At 49.1% G+C, this 19,372-nt stretch overlaps 1 protein-coding gene across 1 annotated transcript in view; it reads right to left on the reverse strand.

Annotated features, from left to right (window-relative positions):
• LOC119172226 (uncharacterized) overlaps positions 1–19,372 on the reverse strand; it is a 120,968-nt gene that overhangs the window by 39,530 nt on the left and 62,066 nt on the right. The window lies entirely within an intron of this gene.

The following is a 19,372-nucleotide window of genomic DNA, read 5'->3' on the forward strand; positions in this document are numbered from 1 at the left end:
GCCAAAGTCTAAAAACTGCTAAAATAATCTGTGTGAACCTGAGCTTTCAATGTGACATGGGAGCTCTTTCGTCTCTTTCTTGAAGTAGAAAGACCTTTTGCTGCAGATAATGATAGCGACCCTGGCGTAACCCGCTCGGCTATTACTTCACCACGTTAGTTTTCCGGTAACGTGAGCGAGAGCCTAACGCTGACATATAACAAGGAAAAGCAAAGTTAGGCGTTCGCCCCGCCGCGGTGGTCTAGTGGCTAAGGTACTCGGCTGCTGACCCGCAGGTCGCGGGTTCGATTCCCGGCTGCGGCGGCTGCATTTCCAATGGAGGCGGAAATGTTGTAGGCCCGTGTGCTCAGACTTGGGTGCACGTTAAAGAACCCCAGGTGGTCAAAGTTTCCGGAGCCCTCCACTACGGCGTCTCTCATAATCAAATAGAGGTTTTGGGACGTTAAACCCCACAAATCAAAGTTAGGCGTACCTATAGCTTTCCGGAAGTGCTGAAACGACGCGAAAGGAAGCCAGCAATGCAGTAAAATATGACCACTGTACTGCAGGGCTTAGGGCTTATGACCAGTGCAAGAACACACCACTCAACCAAGCGTGCGGGTGCATGCTGATCAGGCATGTACTTAATCGTTTCCCACTCTATGCCTCGATATTTTCTTTGTTCCTTTTTTTTTCTTTACCCGCGAAAATCGCGCGTGCCGTAAGCAGTCAGGAAACAGACGCAGCTGAGCTGCCGACGAGAGCGGACGCGTTTCGACGGCTCCGTGAAGATCGGCTGAAAGCATCGGCTCGCGCGACCATCGCCCCACCGGCGTTCCCCCACTCTCTGCGCCCTGGCTCAACGCAACGCCGCCCAGCTCTCTGGCCCCACCGGCTAAGGACAGACCTGCCGGACGCCCTGGACGAGGCCGTGGGGTCGCCCCCAAGCACTCTTCTTCCGGACACCATCGACGACCTGGACTAACCACCCTTGGTGCCGTTCACTTCAACATTGTGCGTGGGACGCTCGCCAGGACAGTTCCGGCGTCTCGCCGGTTGCATCTGGCAGCGGCAACGCTCCCGTGTTCTTCATGTGAACCAGTAACGATGGCTGCAGCGGAGCTTAAGACGCAGCCATCACAACCATCATCCGCTCCGAAACGCAGTGCGAAACGCGTGGCTGACTCACAAATGGGAATAGATGATTTGTCTGCTTCAGCCACACCGGCAAGCAAGCGGGAGTGCCCCTCTCCGGCAGCTGTCGCCTCGCCTGGCACCGAGTCTAAGTACAAAGTCGTCGTAAAACCTCGTGAGTGCTTCGATGTATCAAAATTGTCAAATCGCCTCCTTCAGTCAGCCTTCGACACCTGCCTCAAAACCACCGCGTTTCAAGGTTTCTCCATTCACCATCCCACCAACAGCGTATCCGTATGGGTGCGTTCGCTAGCAGACGTTGACCGCCTCACCCACCTGCAAACTCTGCCAGTCACAGCTGATTGTACTGTACAGGTGCAAGCGTACTTGAGTTCCGGCTCGGACTTGCGTCGGTATGTGGTCTCTGGGGTTGACCCAGGGGAATCGCCGGAGGGCCTTATCACTGCTTTGACCTGCTCCACACACAAGATTGTAACAGCTCGTTATATGGGCCGTGGACGCACGTGCCTTGTCACTCTCCAAGGGCCTCGAACGCCACCAAGCCGCATTACGTACTATGGATGCATCCTGAAATTTCATGTGTACAAGCCCGGTGTGGTACACTGCTATCGGTGTTTTCGTACCGGTCACATGCGAGATTCTTGTCCCCAACCCGCAGACACCTCCATGGAGTCCGTCGAGACGCGCACGTACAAATGTGGGCTCTGCCAAACGGACGATCATGAAATAACGTCCAAAGATTGTCCAGTTAAACAGAAGGCTCTCAAAGCCCGTCGCCAACGCAAGCGCCGCCAGCGTTCGGTGACACAAGAAGAAAGGGACGCCGACATTCCGACTAGCAACCGGTTTGAACTGTTGTCCCCCTCCGAAGAGGACACACCAGCGTTGGTAGAACCTGAAAATGCTTGCTATGAAGTCCCCACGTACAGCGACGCCGTCAAGCGGGGCAAAAAACGTGTTCAGCAGCCTGCGAATACGCCTAAATTGAGCGTTACGGGTACAGACGATCTGGCGAAGCTTGACCAACAGATACAGCAGCTCCAAATGGAAGTCAAGCGCCTCGCTCAACGCAGAACCCATCTCGCTCGACCCGCTGGACCAACTGCGATGCGCGGTACAGACGTGCCGTACGCTGCTTCTGTGCCTGAATTATCCTGCGCAAGCGCGTCAGCACCAGTCAAGATGACTCCGGCAGAGCTCCTCCACTTTGTTGCCCGGCAACTGCAAGAGCTTTCAAAGGTGGTGCTCGCCAACCTTCCACCGCAATGACCACTCCTTTGAAAGCAACGCGCCACCACTGTGTCCTGCAGTGGAACTGCCGGGGACTTGCAAATAAAGTTGGTGAGCTTCGCTATCGCCTTGCGCTGGGGAAGCTCCCCGCTTGGTGCCTGCTTCTACAAGAAACGAATTCGCTTCCACGCATCCCTGGATTCACTGCGTATGATTCCCCAACCATCCCTGATCGACGCTGCACCAATGCGTTGGGACCTCCAGGCAAGGCTGCAGTGTATGTTGTGACTACATATCCTCAAACGCAGGTTCCCCTGCTGCAGTGGTGTAACCAGTGGCAAGAAGTGGTGGCAGTGCTCGTTAGACTTCCGCGTACTGACGTGATTGTGGTTTCAGTTTACGTGCGTCCGTACAGTGGCAGCGCTCCCCGACTGCGTTTGGGGTGGCTGGCTCACCTGCGTCAAACCTATCCTGGGTGCCCAGTACTAGTTGGGGGAGACTTCAATGCACCTCATCAGTCGTGGGGCTACCCTTCTTCCAGTGCTAGAGGCAACATCGTGCTAGACACATTTACAGACGCGCACTTTGTCCTTCTGAATGCCCCGGCTACTTCTACACGTCGGTGGGATCATCCCTGTGCTCCACCTTATGCGCCCGATCTCTCGTGGTGGTTGGGCATGTGTGACGTTTCGTGGGACCTAGAACCAGACTGCTGGGGGAGTGATCACCATCCGTTGAAAATTGGTTTGGCCGCGTATAACCAGCGCCGCCTCCGACGTCGATGCTACACAACCAACTGGGACTTATTCCGCAATGAACTGAACGACTCGATTGCTGATACATCGTCTGATCCATTGCAGGTGTTAACCAGAGCTGTACAAGCCGCCACGCAGTCAAGCTGGGTAGAGGAGAACCGACCACATCCAAATTTACATCTTCTGCGTCTGTGGGCAGCACGCCGTCGTGCAGAGCTGGCCTTAAACCGAGATCCGGCAGCCGCTGAGCTTCGTGATAACCTCAACAGACTCACCGCTGCGGCGCGTCGCTGCGAGAAGCGTCTCGCCCGCGAACGGTGGATGGACTGGTGTGCGTCACTCGGTCCATCGTCTTCAACCGCCTCAATATGGCGAACGTTCCGGAGTATGGAACTAGGCGCCCGTACGCCGGACCCAGCGGCCAGTGCGTGTCTGTCTTCTGGATGCACGCCAAGCCAGTTCGCTCCAGAAATAGTTAAGGCTTTCTTCCCGGCCTACAACCTGGCCCCACCACAATTCGACTGTCCGTGTAACCTGCCTCCGGAGGTTGGCGTGACTCCCAGTCCGTCGGACATCGAAGGCATGCAAGCGCCATACACGATGGCGGAGCTCCAGGCAGCAATTGACCAGGCAAAAGTACGCAAGGCACCAGGACCAGATGGGATCTCCTATGAAGTGTTCAAGAACATGGATGACCCTGCACTGCAGTGGCTGCTGGACACGCTTAACGCAGTCTGGACGACCGGAGGGCTGCCTGAATCGTGGAAGCATGCCGAAGTTGTGCCGATACCTAAGCCGGGAAAGCACCCGAACAGCCTCTCTAATCTTCGGCCGATTGCTCTAACGTGTACGTTGTGCAAGCTTCTTGAACGCATGTTGGCGTCGCGCATCTCCTGGTGGCTGGAAAAGCACGCCTGGTACCATCCGGCCCAGATTGGCTTTCGACCGCACCTGGGCACGGAAGATGGCCTAGATCATTTGACGTCCATGGTGCTTGTGGGAAGAAGATCAAGCAGCATTCGAACCCTTCTCGCCATGGACGTTCATAAGGCCTACGACAACGTCAGCCACTCTGCGATCAATCACATAATGCAATGGCTTCAACTTCCGCCTCGCGTCTGCGACTTTGTGGAGTCTTTTCTGGCACACCGTACCTTCTGCATCAGAGTAGGCAAGGAACGAACCGGACACTTTGTAATGAAGCGGGGTGTACCGCAGGGCTCGGTTCTAGCCCCGATACTCTTCAATATTGCCCTGTTGCCCCTCGCGTGGCAACTAGCACGCATTCCAGATGCCTTCTTCCTCCTGTATGCCGATGATTTGACTGTGTGGACACTACATCCAGACCTTCAACGCCAGCAGGAGGCACTCCAGAGTGCTCTCGACAAGGCGTCGGACTGGTGTGCGCGCATAGGACTGACACTATCTGCCACGAAGACTGCATTCATGTCTATCACCAACAGACGAGGTCGCCGTCGCCTCCTGCAGACGCCGATATGTTTGAGCCTAAATGGCCATACCCTCACCCCTGTATCCACTATACGTGTGCTCGGGGTCGAATTGGACGCATCTGGCTCTGCGAATGCGTGGGTTCGCTCTGCTCGCCGGAAGAGTGCTAATACCCTCCATCTCATTCGTCGCATCTCTCAAAAGACGGGGGGTGCCTGTTCTCGAATGGCCCGTATCTTGGTGCGATCAATCCTACAACCTCGGCTCGTTTATCAAGCTCAGTTTCAACGACTGACTTTGAGAGACTGGGACTTGCTCGAAACCGCCAACCGAGATTCCATGAGGGCGATTACATGCCTTCCCCGTATGACACCTATCACGACCCTCCAGGCGGAAGCGCAGCTCAACACCATCGACGAAATTGTACACCAGCGTCGAGTCGCTCGCTACCTAAAGAGTCAAGCTGTTCCTGCGGCGGCAGCTCTAGCTCACTACTATGGTTCAACGCTGCCACAGCCTGACGCACCCGTGGCAGAAGTTCCACCATGGCTCAAGGCACAGGCCAGTGACAACCGACCACTGACCCGCCTGCGACAATCCACCCGACAAGCGGCGCAGGAGGGCATCGTCACTACCACCGAGAACTCACTAGCGGTATACGTAGACGCAGCTACCGATAATTGCGTTCTGCACACCAGTCTCGTATGCCCCGCGCAACCTGAAATCCAACATATCTGCTCTTACGTAACAGAGGCACCGTTCCCATCCGTATTAGCGGAGCTCACTGCTATACGGGACGGGTTAACAGTTATGATATCCAAAATGGATTCTTTGTCACACGATAAATTGCTTGTATATACGGACTCCACGCAGGCAGTTCGAGAGCTGCGAAAAGTGACCAGCTCCATCGATATAGCCTCCGATATACACCGACTGATCCACTCATGTGCCTGTCCTGTCCGCGTTCTGTGGACCCGCCGGTCTGCACCGGCTCAAGTGGAAGCAGATGCCGCTTGCCATCCAGCGACTGTTCAACACCCGCTGCCTCTACTTCGTTTGTCCCCGAAGGACAGCTTGCTTGTGCACAAAGAAACCCTCCGGCGCTCCACGCGTGCTCTCATTCCTCCGCGTGGATCTGACCTTCCCGGCGGCTTAACTCGCCGAGAGGAGGTTGCGCTCAGGAGGATTCGTGTGGGCGCCGCCTTGACTCCTGCAATCCGGGCTACATGGACATCTGGTGCACAGCCTCCCCCAACGACGTGCCCATTCTGCGTTGCCCCAGCCACAGAGGCAACGCTTGATCACCTATTGGGAACCTGCCCGGGCCTTCACCAGGCTCGCACTCGCCACCTACGCGGCCTTCACCACCACCCCGGCCGACCACCTGACTTGACGCGCTGGACGCACGGTCCACTGCATCGACAACTCCTGGCCTTCATACAGGAAACAAAACTTTTCCTTTTTATTTAACTGATGCCGTAGGGCATACTAGCGCCAATAAAAAAAAAAAAAAAAGTAAGCAGTCAGTACGGCCTTTCTCGATGCACTGCATCATGATCACTTCAACTACTATTTCCACCGCCCTTTGCCTATTTCCTTGTTGCAATGATAGTAACATTACTGTGTGCTGTGCAGCAGTATAGGACCATCAACGGATGTAGCTTGAAATCTCTTACGACAAGGGGAAGCGGGGATGGGGGTGATTCCCCTAACATTTATAACTTCGTGCGTGCTTTTCATTGTGCGCACATACACGTTTAAGTGTGCCCCACCACTTCTTGAATCATGTTAGAGGAGCGCAAGGTCATCCTTATTAGATAGTTATAGTTTACCGGGCTTAGCAGTATAACGGGATCGAAGTGGCCTTGCGCAGTGACGTACGTGACCCGTACCACTCACCGATATGCTATTTTTCAGACTTAACGTTACCGTGTTGATTGATTGATAAGTGGGGTTTAACGACTTAAAACCACCATATGATTATGAGTGACACAGTAGTGGAGGGCTCCGGAAATTTCGACCACCTGGGGTTCTTTAACGTGCACTCAAATCTGAGCACACGGGCCTACAGCATTTTCGCCTCCATCGAAACTGCAGCCGCCGCAGCTGGGATTCGATCCCGCGACCAGCGGGTCAGCAGCCGAGTACCTTAGCCACTGCACCACCGCGGCCGGGCAACGCTACCGTGTTAGCGTGGTGCAAGTTGTTTACGTAAAACATGGCGGCGTTTTCGGACGTCCGCTTAGAAGTGATTATGACGTAGTTCTTAAAAGATTCACTTCGTTCGCAGCAAATGGCAGTTTAAAATTGCTTTCCTTGCCTTCGGTTAGCTTCGATGACGGAATATTACAGATGAGTTAGTTTTTTAGATGAGCTTAGTTTTTGATACAACTACCCATTTTCAACGTCTCTAGGCCTAAGTAGAATATCGATGTAAACAAATCAGCAACGCGAATGTTGTAGCGTTTTGTGCGTGGTTCATATTCATTTACGTTTATTACCAAAATATACTTGTAAAATTCCTTCGCGTGCAGACACAGGCAAACATGCTCGTTTTATTTTCCTTTTCACTGTTTTATAACTTATGAACCCTCCAATAGGCAGCGCCACCATCCTAGCTGGGGCACGTAAACCACGTAAACGCTATCCCGCTAAATTATAGGACGTTTTTGGCAAACGAACGTTTGCTGCAGAGTAACGCTATCCCCTTAACCCCCGGTATCACGCGGATGGTAAACTATAACTGTATTAGTTTACTCACTCAGGCTGGTTCGGTGATTGTTTCATGTGCATTGTCATTACCATGCAGGTGTCTCACCATAATGGCACCCGAAGATCATGATTTGGCGTTCCAAAAATGGTTTGCCTACTTCTCACTATTACCCCACAAAGCGGGGACTAAAGGCACACTGTTGTCAGAAGCACACCACTGGTACATTGTAACCCCCGAATCCATTTTGGAGGTTGTTTTCTCTCGAACTTGTGCAGTACAAGGGGTGTGAAATTTTGCGCCGTCCCATTCCCGCCCCCGTCTATACTCGAAAGAGAAGGAGGGAGTGTGACAAATGCTTTGCCGCTTCATCACGTTCTCAGAAATGCGAAGAATGTTAATTTTAGTTTGGCAGTTGCGCTTTGCACATACCAACCGGAAATTGTGCTGATTAAAGATAAAGCAATGAAATATTACCGTTTAGGATCAAGGAGCGCTAGGGTAACGCGTACCAGAAGCTGCTCCAGTTCGATGTTTAGAGAGCCCTTTGAATTTAGATAAAATAAATTACAAAAAAATGATAGACGATGGAGATTGGTGCTCGTACTTGAGTGCCAGGAAGAAATACAAAATAAACGTCCTCGCTGGGAGTGTAAGGTTTACCACAGAGCCGGCGGGACAACATCGCAACGCTCTGCGTCGGGCATGGCCGGCCATTTTTCTTAAAGATTTTCCGGTCGCAGAAGCGGTTGCTGAAAAAAGACATTTGGTTTCACTTTCATTTTCTCTGTCATTGATGTTTTATCGCAGTAAGTCTTTTGATGCAACGATGGCTGCAAGAGATGAATAATGAACACAGAGCGAAACGGGGCAACACAGGCCGAAAGGAAATAGACAATCTGCATATATCTTTCAACTCTAAATGATTCGGCATCGTTCTTCTTAATTATTCGTAATTTATTCCTTCCTTTTTATTTTTCGTCACATATTCCTATATACACAGCCGGCTAGCTCAATGAGAGCATTTGTGAAACTGAGTGTGCTTGCCCCTATAAGAAGAAAACAGGACTACAGCTATTTGTTAGGAAATTTCATGTTACGACGTTCGGGTCAGCGGTAGAACACCGTATCCACTGGACCACTGCGTCGGAAGGAAACAAGACTGCATACACACGAAAACAAACGCTGCTCTAGCGAATGCGCGCCTTTCTGGAGTAACCCCACCTTTTATCATATATATCGCATACAGAATTTGCGCAACACCATACGGGAAAGCGCGAAAATGTACGTCAGAAAAATAAAATGATCAAAACTAATTCTTACTATCGGCTGCAGCATTTAATGACCAATGTATTGGTTTGAGACGCTAAACTTGATTTATTCATTTATTAGACACTTCAAACCAATTGTGCCCGAATAACGCCTCTTGTAAGCAAGTCATTACTGCAAGTGTACCATACTGCAGTACAGTTAGTGAATTCAGTGTCTAGCGCACGGCTCGAACAGGTTTCACAGGCTAACCAGTTATTAGCTGATCACTTGTCGATTATGGTGGCGACATTCCCCGCCGCCGCCCCAGCCAATGTCCGACATTTTTATCGCGCACTATGAGAAAAACGGGTAATGGCTTGTGCCGGAATCAAAACCATGACCAAAAGCGGCAAGGAACTAAGTATTTTACCACATAGTCACTCCAGTACTTCGAGTTCATTCGGAAAAAGACTGAATGCAGAAATTCGGTCGGTCGATGAACCACATCAACAGGTGTAATATAGAATGACGGAAGAGCAAAATTGCAACAACCGTCACACAACTTGAATTGCGCAACGAGTGGGCAGTTTAAAGATTCGCAACCGAAACCTATAGCTAAGTCATAACTCTTCATCACCATCAACCACAGCGTAAACCAAGTTTGCAGCCTCATAACTGCGTATACGTTATTGACGAGGAAGCAACCTATTAGCAATAAACACGTGAGTACCCACATCGTATACAAAGCTACTGTGGTGACACTGCCTTCAATGAGCAGAGGTGCGTGTTGCATGCGCAGCTAAGTGTCCTCCAGGCATATTGGCTGCTGATGGCTAAAGTTGCATTGATATACGAATGAAAGCAGTACGACCAGCTGGCCTAGTTGGAACAAATTTATGAAAGTATTTTCCGCGGAGCTTGTCCATGCGTCTCCTTTCTTCGCCCCACCATGGTGGTCTAGTGGCTAAAGAACTCGGCTGCTGACCCCCAGGTCGTGGTATCGAATCCCGACTACAGTGGCTGTATTTTCGATGGGGGCTGAAATGCTGTAGGCTCTTGTGCTCATATTTGGGTGCACGTTAAAGAGCCCCAGGTGGTCGAAATTTCCGGAGCCCTCCACTACAGCGTCTCTCATAACCATATGGTAGTTTTGGGACGTTAAACCCCAGATATCATCATTATCTAATTCTCCGTTTGTTCTACGCAAATTACTTCCATGATATACGAATGTTTCGCCACCGAGTGATCGAATATTTTATTTAAAGGTCGATTCATCATAACTGACTAACGGTTGCTGTTCTTAACAGACTGAAATTCAGCAGGCTTGTAACACAGAAGATAATGGCGTTGAGAAAAAAAAATGACATGGATGTACTCGCAAAGATTCGTACACCCTACGGGTTCCTGTTCAAATGAACGAGCTCCTGTACTCGTGGTCTCACGTCTACTTTTTGAATTACTCTCGGCGAACAGGCACTACTGTTCTTTTTAATCAACAATTTGCGTTGACGCAGACTCTCTTGTACGACTGGAAAGAAATTTCACTCTTCTTTGGTCCAGTCCATGGCAGTGCCGCCTCTCTGAACACCGGTACTATGTACTCATCCTGTTGTTTTGTTTGTTTGGTCACACACTGCCACCCCTTTCTTTTCTCTCATGCGGGGGAGTGCCGCACGCAACAGGTAATTAGATTGCACTTTTGTGTTTTCCTAACAAGTTTGCTCACGTACTCTTGAAAGCGGTCTTGGCCCGTACACCGTCATCCGAGGGCCTTATGTGCTCTAAGGAAAGAGCTGTGAGTCAAGTGTTCTTCGAAAAGCAAAAAATACAAAGCTGGTGGCTGTGTTGGTCTCCAGGGTGTATATTGTGTAGCGTAACGCACTCGTCGGACGTGACGCAGTTCACTACATCGCAATTTCGCTACGAAGCCGCAAAGACACTCTACCAAGCTTCCTTGCACAAAGGGCACACATCAAGGTTTTACGTCTAATTCGCACACTTCGTCTTTACGACGCCACGCGCCAGCAACCGCCGCAATACGTCGTATACGTTGTATATTATGCGCGTAGTACATCAAACTACACAGTGGTGGCACTCCACGTATACAGAGGTACTTGTTTGTGTGTACTACTGCGGAGCATTTACTTATTCATGTCTCTCGCGACTGTGTGGCTGCGACAGCCCTGCCGGGAAAGAACAAATGGTTGCCGGCGTACTCTCCAACCGTTCAGCCTACGAGTGGGTAATTGCTTTGTTTCCGTGGTGAGGAGTTTTCACAGAAGTTGGCAAGGTAATAGCGTTTAATGGCTACGGCCACACGATGAAACGAACGCTTACAGGGAGCAGTCATTGGCGCAGTCAAGCAGGCCTTGGCATCCTGTCCGCGAAACAAGGACAAAATTACGCTGGTACAAACCCATCGCAGCGCCGTTCAGCCTGTAAAACAAGAAGTTGCGTGTCGTATTCCTGCACTGAACCGCTTTTTACGACCGCGTCTATAATTTCGTCAGGTCGTAAACGCAACTATGTTCATGAGCACACGTTGAAAAGTGAGCGTACCAGACTGCACTTCGAACATGACGGTGCGTACACCTAGACTTGTTTACAAAAGTGCTAATTCTCTGCTGAAATTATTACTGTGCAATCCTGAAACATGCTGCGTGTTTAATGCATGAGATACTGTTTTATCACAGCGCTCGAATTTAACTCCTTGACTTATAAAGTGATATACGGCTGGCTCTAGCACGGGGCCATGCGCATGATTGTCCACTATCACTCATTTTTTCTCGTCATACAAAGTATGCCAGAAATCACGGTGATTCGTGGTTTTAACGGCGCGCGACATTTTATATGGATAACGTGGCATGTATTATTATTAGATAGATTCGTTGTTGGTGTATAGTCTTTCTTGTTCTTGATGTTGAAAACCTAAACTAAACTTCTGGTTTCAGAGATGTGCGTGAAACTATGAGCTGCATGCTGCATAACAAGGAACAACTTAATACGAGCGTAGGAAAAAGTTGCAGGCGACTAATCCTCGACTGAAGTAAGTGTCTAGCAGAGGCTCTGCGTTCGTTCGACATTGTGGATTCCTGTGGATAGAACTGTGTTTCGTCGTGCTGTCAATGTGAGTCTTTGGGGCCTCGTAGAAAGAAAGCGCATGGTTAAAATCTGCTCCACCAGGTGCCACAACAATGCCAGCTGCTCACAAGAAAACCAATTGCTCTTTGAATAGACTCGCTAAAATAATTTTCACTAATTTCTCTGCCACGGAGTCGCCCTTTAGTAAATTCAACCTCCGATATCATGCGCATTTAAGATAACTTTGAACTTGAGTCGGAAACGTCCGATTTGTACCAGAGTTTCTTTTGTTCAAAAATTATTCGGAATATTCGAGAAAACCGGAATTGATGCTCGACAGAAAGTACCCGGGAGAGAATCAAGAGCGTCACTCATTGCTCATGCCACTAAGAAATTTTAAGTTTGCTACACCATGAGTGCGAATGTACGACTTAAACTACGTGCTATAGCATAGTGTTGACTGTTCTTTTTCTATACGTGAATATTGCCGCATGTTGTTAGGCACCTACCGAAGTCTTGCCCCGCTTCCTGCTCTTATGAATTCTGCCACACCAACTGACAAGCCAAACGCGCCAAGCTAAACGCGCCATGCAACGCTGGCTGCACGTGTCACCACATCACGCGCTGGACAAGGAACGCTGGCGGTTTTTCGAGGAGCAGCTCGAGGCGAGACGCTAGAGAAGTTGACGAGGTTTTGACCAGTGAGCTCACAACCTTTGTGTATTTAGTTGACGGCCACAAATTCGCCATTAATAAATAGCTGTTTTAGCTTCCGGCACTGTATTTGTTCGTTACAATATTTTGCGCCTAAATCAAACAAGTTTCTGTGGCATGAGATAGAATGCAAGATATTGTTACGTGGAAAGTAACAGTTGTCAGTCCGCCGCCACAACGCAGCTCTCCGACAACGTCCACTTCTTCACTCTCAGTCTGAGGCACCTTTTTTGGGTATGCCCCAGTATGCCCTTTTTCAGTCAGACGAAATCACGTAACACGACCCCCGGTGGCAAAAGCGCCGACCCGGCGAGTTTAAAGGGCCACAGCAGGAGCAGTGTGGTAACGCTTGAGCCTTGATACGTGGACAATGTCCCTTCACAGCAGAGCGGAAGAGGTTGATGGATTATCAGGGACAATTTCATATGTATTGACGGTCACTCGACTAAGCACGCGGTATGGTCCCGTGAAACGAGAGAGAAGTTTTTCTGAAAGGCCCGCATGTCGCGGAGGGGACCAAAGAAGAACGAGGGAACCTGTTGGAAAGTGTTCGTCGCGATGCCACTCGTCGTAACGATGCTTCTGCGAGTCTTGGAACGCCATTAATCTGCTGCGGACAAGCTGACGAGCGTGGTCAGCTCGGGTAATAGCGTCGCGTGCATACTCAGAAGTAGACTGCGCAGCGGCTGGCAGGAAGGTATCCAACGGCAATGTTTGTTCGCGTCCAAACAGAAGGTAAAATGGCGAGTACCCAGCACCTCCACCAAAATGTTACGTGAAAAGTAACAGTTGTCAGTCCGCAGCCACAACGCAGCTCACCGACAACGTCCACTTCTTCACTTTTAGTCTGATGCACCTTTCTTGCATATGCCCCACTATGCCCTCTTTCAGTCAGCCGAAATGTCGTAACAATGTTATTGCAAGAAAAAACCCCTTAAATACCTCATTAAACGTGCAAAGTGACCGTCGGCGTGCCACGTCGGCACCGTCTCAAGTTTCGCAGCGACGGCAACGAACGATGCAGAAAAAGATATATATAATCACGAGATGACGCCACCACATGAAGTTGCGATGACGTAAGAGATTGCCATAAATCAGTGACGTCATCGTAACGTTTCCCTGACGTCAAAGTGACGTAACGTGACGTAAGGTCAAGTAATTACATCATTGCAATGTGTCACCTTGTTGCTTGGTCAAAGGTGCTTCGATCACACAGGCAGTGCATGACCAGGTCAGGAGCTTCTGATATTGGAGGCAGAGCTAAACTACTTGATAAGGTCACAAAGCTTTCGAAGGCTGTCGGGTCAGCATCAACACACAGGCTGAGAGGAAAAGCGTGACCTTCCTCTTCGAGTCGCCTTATGTGAATTCGTAAGCGAACCTGTCAGTTTTCAAGAACAACCTACGTCGCAACACCTCCAGCAACTTTTCAACTCTGCACTTGAAATTTTTATCCTTTCATGGAGACTATCAGTAGCGTGAGGTCTTACAGATGAACACGTTAGTGGCCAAGTATTTGACTCTTTCGCTAATCAGGGGTGTCACACAGTTACCGTTAATTAGGGAGGCGATCGCCGGGCTAATTCCAAGGACCGAAGTATCGGCCCCCCGAACCGCACCACGAAAGCGTGGACAATTTAGAAGTGGTCCTTTTTGGCGCGCCAGCGGACGCCGGCTGTGGCCCAAAGAACAAGTCAGAGCCGAAAGTTGATGACCAAAACAGAATTATATTCTCAGTAACGGCAGATCAAAAACAATACACAAGTATGCACACTCCACCATAGTTAAATACAATATGTCTCCCACCAAACAACGTTCTACACAGTACAATCAGCCACACTCGAAACAACTGACACTGACAACAATACGCACTACAATGCAGTCGCATGCATTGAACAACCAAGACACTTAAAGACTAAAGAGATAGGAAACCTATTCAGTCCAAAGTTCTCGGAACAAAAGTCTGGATGATACTCTTCCGAGAGTCACTCACTCAAAGTCCAGCGCTGTTGTCGTTCCGCTGCCCTCGAAGTTTCTCTTCCAGGAAACCTCGCCGAAGTTTCTCTTCCAGGAAACCTCACGTCTTCAATAGGCCACTCTCCAAGCTTCAAACTTCTTCGCCGGAAACACGTCGGCTTCACACACGCAGCCGTTGCCACGCGTCTTCGCTCGATAGCGGTAAACACACACTCTTGCCTGTAGCTCGAGTCGTCACCCCTCAGGTGAAAATAATCATCTTCTCCTGCTTTGTCTCCTCGGAAAAAACCTTCGCCGACTACACGGCGGTATACCCTACGCGCTCTGGCGCTAACTTCCGTCTTCTCCTTCGAAGTTTCTCTTCCAGGAAACCTCGCTTCTTCTCCTGCTTTCTCGTCTCGGCCGCTCGATTAAATACCTTGCGCGCGAGATTCCAGAAGGTTCTCGTCATTTCGTCGGCGCGATACGCAGCGAAGGCTGGGGAGAGGGCAAGACGGTTCGAATGCCCTCCGCGTCGGATGACTCGACTCGGCATGACCACGCCTCTTTCTTTCTAGAAATTTTGAGTGCTTGCTCGGCCGCCGATGTGGGGTGAGGAGGTTCGTCGGCGAAGACACGCTTCCGAGGGGAGAGCGTGCGCCCGGGGAACCTTGGATGTTTGTTTTCTTTTTTTTCTTTTGACCTCGCGGCGTCTCTCCCGCGCGTTATCGCAAGAATTTGGCGGCGCGCCCATTTTTAGCGCTCGTTCTGTGACAAGGGGTCATGTCTTCCTTTTCCTTTTTTGTCGCTGGTAGCTCAGAAAATATACTCTTGATCCGGGGTATGCGAATATGAGCGCTTTTGTGGCTCGTTGAATCCATCTTTCTACCACAGCATCGGGCCAAAAATATCCTGTTTGAGTGCTTCAAGCGAGCGAAAAAAGATCGCCCGCTCGTTGACCACAGAATTGTTTATGCAAGAGCAGAAAACGCGTGATGCCTATCGATTATGTAATCAAAGAACAATCCATCGTCCATGGCCTACTGGAAACATGTCGACAACACAGGCCCGAGGGTACAAATCAACCACAGAAATAGGAAAAAAAAACTAAATGTACCAGTTGCAGTTTAAGAAAAACAAAGCCTTTGTAATCACCTTGACACAAGAGTGTTGTCCGTTCACCATCCTCATTTACACTGGAGACATGACAATGACATTTGTTACGTTCTTTATGGTTGCACGGTGTTTTAACATAGCGGTTTAGGATTTAACATTACTGCAATCAATTGAATTATGCGAAACATTATGCATCATGATCTGGTTATAGTGACATAAATGATGGCGACAAAGGGATACATTCCACTATGCTGGTTCGCCATACTGTCTTCTATTGCTGCTTCATGGTAATACTGCAGCACATTCATGGGCAAGAACTATATGACTTTACCATTGAGCGGAGTCACCGGCTGAAAGAAACTTAAAAGTAAAGCAAGAAAAAAAAACGAACGACTTCTGCTATTATCTTCACCTTCCAATCAGGGGCCCGTTTCAAACCGTTTTAAATCTGTCACATTTAAGGCCACACCACTTTTTTGGTTCGGTAATAATTTGCTAAGGCACTTTACTATCAATTTCAAATGCAGTACTCTTATGACGTCACACACGCAATATCTTGGTTATAATCTTCGCAATCTTTTGACCCAATGGTATACATTAGGCTTAAAACGTAGGTGTGCGCGTGGCCTCCTAGTCACATAAAAAAGGGAAAGGGAGAGTCTGGCCCATACGTAGACTTCACGTAACCTTAACCTCCTCCACCCTCACTCTGAAGGGAAACTCTGCGCACGCTTATGATTTTAAATCGTCAGGCTAACGTAACTGCGGCTACCGCCAAACAGTTGGCGTTAATCACAGTTCAACGAAATAAACCCTTTATGACTGACCATGATTATGCTGATGGTGTGGCCGTTAAGACCGTCACGATCACAAAGTATCGATTACAACGAAGGAGGTTAAAAAACAATGCTGGAGTTGAAGCTCCCACAATGCTTTGCCAGCAGTGTTGAATCCAGCTTTTGCCCTCCAAAGATCATAGAAACATACTATTTTTTGGCAGTGCCCATTGAGACATCAAGTGTCTTTGCCCTGTTAGTCTAAACGCTACGTTAATCATAAATTAGAAGATTGTTTTGTCTGAAGAAATAACCCACAGAGACGAGTATCGGCTACTTTGCCTTGAATTCAAGGCTTACTAAACTATTAACCGAAGGACGCACTAGGAGTGCTATCTGTCTAGAAAAGGTTGTCATGCTAAACTCACTGGGCGTGCGAGAAAAACGCTCCTTCTCAATCGCCGATCGCCAACAGCGCATCATGCCCCTAGTAAGAAGGCTGCCGCAGCCGCCATCTTACAGTAGGTACGGCTTTACTCGTGGGCCCTAATTTCCACTCCAGCCATTTTTTAAAACCTACTTGGTTAAAACGTGCATGAACACATCTATTTATCTTACTTTTTTTCAATCTAGTGTCGTTTAGCTGTCGCTTGAAGCGCTGGTACTCTTATTGAGATATATTCCGGCTGTCACTTTCCATCCCCTTTACTTGACAGACGTGACCCCAGAGTGCCGTCTTCCTACAACCAACCTGTCTGCCTCACCTTTTCGTCTCTCTATTTATTTATTTCCCTGTCACCACCGTTGGCGGCGCGTATGCCCGTCTGTCGCAGCTGTCAACATTGCTTTGCTCTCCTCGTCGACTCGACTGCCGAAAGTGTCCTCGTCGGAGAACGTCTTTCACGTTATTCCTAGCCTGTCTCTCAGGTCGACCCTCTAGCCCTTTGCTGTACCATTAAACGCCAGCTGACCTGCCAAAGCTCACACGGCTGCTGAAGCAGTGATAAAGAGGGTGACGCTGTCTCCACACATCATAATGACCTGACGGTTCCTTAAATCTCATTGCCTTCCTGATTGGCTCCGCTAGGGCTAGAGCATTAAAGTTACTCTTTCTCCCGTTAACGAGCAGTGCTTTTTTTTTACCCCACAATTAATTCGGATTATTTATTCACCGTCCCGAGGTATAGCAGCATGAGAATAACAAAACACTACTTAGTTCCTGAAGTTAATCAGTCACTCTTCCTGGTTCTCTTTCATTTCTAGCGTTTTTTTTTATTTTAGTGAGTAAAGACACAGTTAGGGTTCACCACGGAAACGACTTGAGTAGGTGCGTAAGGCATACGCTGTTGAGAAAGCGAAAACAAGCGGCTTAGTTTTATTTGCGCTGGTGCAATGGGCAATCTTCTCCAAAGTAAATCTGTTTACGAGAAGCCATTATGTTTCGATTTGCTCCGGACAGTGTTTTTTTGTTGTTGAAGTACTGACGTCACAATCTACTGTGAGCCAAGCTTAGTTTGACACCTAGAATTGGCTCTCATTATAGCTTAGGGGATGCGATCCGTACGTAAATGGTTATTTGAGCTACTACTCGCTTTGCGTTCTTTGCTGTTGCTTCAGCTAAAGCAATCTAGACAACTCAAAATTATGCCCTCATGATCTTCGCTGAACTTTGCGGCTATCCACGGCTATTTATAAAAAAAAAACGCATTGTAGCCCATTTGAAGTCTACGCTTCAGATCGGGGGCGATTTTTGGTTGGGACCCGTTGAAATAGGTCCGGGCCGGCCAACCCGTCAACATAGTGTCGACGTGCTTGTTTTTGGGGATGGCCGATGCTTTGCATTTCAAAATAAATTTAGATTGGAAAGTGTTCTGAAAGTACGAAACAAGCAGGCCTTTCGTTACCGTTCATAGAAACTTAATGATATCATAATGGCCCCGCCGCGGTGGTCTAGTGGCTAAGGTACTCGGCTGCTGACCCGCAGGTCGCGGGTTCGAATCCCGGCTGCTGTGGCTGCATTTCCGATGGAGGCGGAAATGTTGTAGGCCCGTGTGCTCAGATTTGGCTGCACGTTAAAGAACCCCAGGTGGTCGAAATTTCCGGAGCCCTCCACTACGGCGTCTCTCATAATCATATGGTGGTTTTGGGACATTAAACCCCACATATCAATCAATCAATCAATGATATCATAATGCACAGATCATCACATTACATTAAAAAAATTATGCAGTGTCTGCAACAAAGAACCATGGCAAGAACCCACCACTCCTGTCGTAGAGTGAAAATCACGGAGCATTTGCAGTTTGTGTGAAGTGATTTGTGGGGTTTAACGTCCCAAAACCACCATATGATTATGAGAGGCGCCGTCAGTTTGTGTGAAAAGAAACTGCCATTATCGGCGATTTCGAACAAAGCAAATGGAGCGACCGGAACGATTTTTTTTTTCGCCGCAATTGCGGCACGTGAAACAGCCTTCAAAGGTTGAAATACGCAAGGGACAGATATCGCTATCGTGTTTAACTTCTAAAGGCAAAGCTGAAGCCCCCCCCCCCCCCCCCCAATATTTATGTGCATTATTCCGTGCATTGTAGATTGCACACTTGCCTATACATCTTTGAGGGAAAAAAAAGAGTGTGCGTGCGTGTCGGTGGATGGCTCTTACGTTCGAGTTATTCACGCCCCTATTTTTTCAACAGCAAAGCTGTTTGAATCATTGATTGATATGTGGGGTTTAACGTCCCAAAACCAACATATGAGTATGAGAGACGCCGTAGTGGAGGGCTCCGGAAATTTCGACCACCTGGGGTTCTTTAACGTGCACGCAAATCTGAGCACACGTGCCTACAACATTTCCGCCTCAATCGGAAATGCAGCCGCCGCCGCAAGAATTCGAACCCGCGACCTGCGGGTAAGTAGCCGAGTACCTTAGCCACTAGACCACCGCGATGGGGCTCAACAGCAAAGCTGTCTAGCCAATCGTTCATTGTGAGTCGATCGCAGAAAACTGTCCTGTCAACGCGTATGTGCCAGTGTGTGGCGTTTAGGAAAGCTATCATCATCATAAATTGCGATGCACCACAGAAATTGTTTAAATCATACTACCTTCCACTGGTTCCCTAAAGAGAAAAAATAGAACAGCCCCGCCACAAATGGCAATGAAGCGACGGTGGTGAGCTGAAATACGAAAACCCTGAAGCTGC

The sequence above is a fragment of the Rhipicephalus microplus genome, chromosome 4 (assembly GCF_043290135.1).
Source record: "Rhipicephalus microplus isolate Deutch F79 chromosome 4, USDA_Rmic, whole genome shotgun sequence".
In the NCBI taxonomy this organism is placed as follows: Eukaryota; Metazoa; Arthropoda; class Arachnida; order Ixodida; family Ixodidae; genus Rhipicephalus; species Rhipicephalus microplus.